The following is a 4,128-nucleotide window of genomic DNA, read 5'->3' on the forward strand; positions in this document are numbered from 1 at the left end:
ACCCCGTGCATGTGCCACGCGTGTCCTTTGCACCCCGTGCACGCACCACGTGTGCTCATTGCACCCCGTGCACGTGACACGCGTGTGCTCTGCGCCCTGTGCACGTGACACGCGTGTCCTCTGCGCCCCACACGCATGTCGTTGGTGCTCGGTGCCCCCCCCCGTGCACACGCCACACGTGTGCTCTGCCCCCCGCTCACGCGTGTGCTCTGCCCCCCCCGCCGTCGCCGCCCTCCTGCTCCGCCGCGGGGCCGATCCTGCCCCCCCCCCGTGTCCCCCCCCCGTGTCCCCCCCCCCGTGTCCCCCCCCCGTCCCGCGGCACCATCAATAATGGAGCGGCCCCGGCCCCCCCCCCCCCCCCCCCCCCCGGGCCCTGAATTATTGATGGGTGCAAAAAGCTTTCTTGGACGGCGGCACCGCGGCGGGGGGGGGGGACCCGGACGCCTGGGCCCTCCCGGGGGCCCGGACGCCTGGGCCCGCCGCCATCGCCGCCGCCCCGCGGAAGCCCTGCGCCGCGGCGTCGCTGCCCGGACGCCTGGGCCCCCTTCGAGCGGCCCGGACGCCTGGGCCCCTGCAGGAACGATCTAGCACGTTCTCTGCGGAGCCGCCCGGACGCCTGGGCCCCTTGAGCCGCCCGGACGCCTGGGCCCCTTGATCTGCTCGGACGCCTGGGCCCCCCCACAGTCCACCCGGACGCCTGGGCCCCCAATCTACTCGGACACCTGGGTCCCCCAAATCCACCCGGATGCCTGGGCCCCTCCCGATCTGCCCGGACGCCTGGGCCCCTTCCAATCCACCCGGACGCCTGGGCCCCCCCCCAAATCCACCCGGACGCCTGGGTCCCTCCCGGTCTGCCCGGACGCCTGGGTCCCTTCCAATCCACCCGGACGCCTGGGCCCTTTCCAATCCGCCCGGACGCCTGGGCCCCCTGATCCGCCCGGACGCCTGGGCTCCCCCCCCCCCCCCCCGGGCCCACGCAGCACGTTGTGCGCGAGGCCGCCCGGACGCCTGGGCCCGCGGGGGCGTAGGGGGGGGCGTGGGGGGGGGGGCGGCGGCCTCCCCCGCGCGGGCCCCCTCCCCCGGCCGGGCCCGGTGCCTCCTGGCAGCCCCGGAGGAAGGGGCCTGCGCGGGGGGGGCCGGGGGGGGGGGCGCGTTGGCGGCTGCTCCGCCGCGCTGGGGGGGGGGGTTGAGGGGAGGGGGGGGGCTTGGGCGCGTGCCGGGCCCCCCCCCCCCCCCCCCTCGGCGCAGCCGGGCGCTGGCGCCGTGCCGGGCGTCTCCAGCTGCGGACGCGGCAACGTGGCTTCGCCCGGCACCGCGGCTCACTGCGGCCCGCCGCAGCCAATTGCAGGCCGGGCTCCCCCCCCCCGGCCCCCCCCGCGGGGGCCCAGGCGTCCGGGCGGGGCCGCCACCACCCCCCCCCACCCCACCCCGGCCCCGCCGCCCTCGCTCGGCCCCGCGCGGGCCCAGGCGTCCGGGCCTCGCGCCGCCTTGGCTGCGCCGCCTCCTTTGTCCTCGTGGAGGTGAGGCCGGGGCCCAGGCGTCCGGGCGGGCCCAGGCGTCCGGGGCCTCCGGACTGTTCTACGCCGACCCCCTTGGCCTCCCCGAGGGAGGGGGCCCAGGTGTCCAGGTGGGCCCAGGCGTCCGGGTCTCCGGAACGGTCTACGTTAGCCCCAAGTGGCCCCGCTGCCCTCCCGGAGGTGAGGCCGGGGCCCAGGCGTCCGGGCGGGCCCAGGCGTCCGGGCGGCGCAGCCTTGAGCTGGTCCGGGGCCGGGGAGGGGCCCAGGCGTCCGGGCAGCAGGGAGAGGGCCCAGGCGTCCGGGCGGGCCCAGGCGTCCGGGCTCCTTTCACTCCTCCCGCTGAATCTCCCTCTCTGGCCACAGCGAGGCAGGGGCCCAGGCGTCCGGGAGCCTCCCCCCTGCGTGAGGCCGGTGGTCCCCGGCTCGGGGGAGGGGTCCCGGACGCCTGGGCCCCTCCCTGCCAGCGCCTCTCCCGGGCTCCTGGGGCACCGCCGGGCCGGGCCGGGGGCTGCTCCCGCGTGGGCGTGCGCCCTCGTGCGCCGGTGTGAGCGCTTGTGCACCGCCGCAATCGCTTGTGCACTGCCGCAATCGCTTGTGCACCGCCGCAATCGCTTGTGCACCACTGCAATCGCTTGTGCGCCGCCATGAGCGCTTGTGCACCGCCGCAATCGCTTGTGCGCCACCGCAATCGCTTGTGCACCACCGCACGCCCTCGTGCACGGCTGCAATCGCTTGTGCACCACCGCAGTCGCTTGTGCACAGCCGTGAGCGCTTGTGCACCACCGCAATCCCTCGTGCACCATTGCAGTCCCTCGTGTGCCACCGCAATCGCCTGTGCACCGCCGCAATCGCTTGTGCACCTCCGCAATCGCTTGTGCGTGGTCGTGCGCCCTCGTGCCGCGCGTCCCCGTGTCCCCGCGTCCCGGCAGCACCGTGTCCCCCCCGGCCCTGCGCCGCCTTCGAGCGCCGCTTTTGGCCAAAACCCCCCAAAACGGGGGCGGGGGGGTGCCGGGTGCACACGCGTGTGCCTGGGCGCTGTGCCCGGGCCGTGCAGGGGACGGCGGCTGTTCGGGGATGCCCTGCACACGCGTGTGCCTGTGCGTGTGGCGTGTGCATGGCGTGTGCCCCACGTGTGCAGCCCAGGTGCCTCACGTGTTCTTCGCGTGCAGCCGCCGTGCATCCCGTGTGCATCCCGTGTGCGTTGCACGTGTGCAACATGTGCATCCCGCGTGTGCATCCCGTGTGCATCCCGTGTGCATCCTGTGTCCATCCCATGTGCATCACGTGTGCATCCCGTGTGCATCCCATGTGCATCCCATGTGCATCCCATGTGCATCCCGTGTGCTTCGCGTGTGCATCGCGTGTGCATTGCGTGTGCGTCCGTGTGCATTGTGTGTGCGTCCGTGTGCATCCCATGTGCATCGCGTGTGCATGGCGTGTGCATGGCGTGTGCATGGCGTGTGCGTCCGTGTGCATCCCGCGTGTGCATCCCACCGGGGCGCTCAGCGCACACGCGTGTCCGCACGAGGGGGGGTCGTTACCGTGGGGGGGGGGCTCCATCCCCCCCCGCCCCCATCCCGGGTCCCCCCGGGATCCCCGGCCCCGCCCCTCCAGGCCCCGCCCCCTCCAGGCCCCGCCCCCTCCAGGCCCCGCCCCCTCGTCCCGCGCCCGAACTTGGCGCCAGCGGCCCCGCGCGCCCCACCCCCCCCCGCCCCCCCCCCCCGCCCCGCGCGGCGGGTCCCGCCCCCTCGCCCCCCTCCTCGGCCAATGGGGCGGCGCCCCCCCCGCGAGCCGCGTTGCCATTGGCTGCCCCGGCGCCGGGTCCCGGTGCCAAAACGGGGAGCGGCGGCGCGCGCTCTGCTCCGCTGGCGGCGGCGGCGGCGCTGGGGCTCGGGCGGCCCCGGCTGCGCTCCCGGCTCCGCTGCCCCCCCCCCGGGACCCCCCCCGAACCGGGACCCCCCCCCCGAAACCGGGAACCCCCCCCGAACCGGGAACCCCCCCCCGAAACCGGGGACCCCCCCCCGAACCGGGACCCCCCCCCGAACCGGAGACCCCCCCCGGTAACCGGGACACCCCCCCGAACCGGGGGACCCACCCCGAACCGGGACCCCCCCCCGAAACCGGGACCCCCCCCCCGAACCGGGGGACCCACCCCGAACCGGGACCCCCCCCCCGAACCGGAGACCCCCCCCCGAACCCGGGGACCCCCCCCCGAACCCGGGACCCCCCCCCGGTAACCGGGAACCGGGCCCCCCCCCTCCGGTAACGGCCCCCCCCCCCGGGCAGCCGGACCCGTCTGCCAACTTCCCCCCCCCCGGTAACCGGGACCCCCCCCGGTAACTGGACGCCCCCCTAGTAACCGGCACCCCCCCCCCCAGTAACCGGGACCCCCCCGGTAACTACCCCCCCCTCAGTGACCGGGACCCCCCCCCTCAGTGACCGGGCCCCCCCCCGGTAACGCACCCCCCCCCGGGTGACCCGTTAGTCGCCGGTAGCCTCAGTCCCCCCCCGCGTTAACCCCCCCCCCCGGTAGCGCTGCTGCCCCGGTAACCGGGTCTGACCCCCCCCAACCCGGTAACCGGGTTTCTCCCCCCCCCCGGTGCCGCCCCCC

Source organism: Dromaius novaehollandiae, unplaced genomic scaffold (genome assembly GCF_036370855.1).
Source record: "Dromaius novaehollandiae isolate bDroNov1 unplaced genomic scaffold, bDroNov1.hap1 HAP1_SCAFFOLD_219, whole genome shotgun sequence".
Classification (NCBI taxonomy): domain Eukaryota; kingdom Metazoa; phylum Chordata; class Aves; order Casuariiformes; family Dromaiidae; genus Dromaius; species Dromaius novaehollandiae.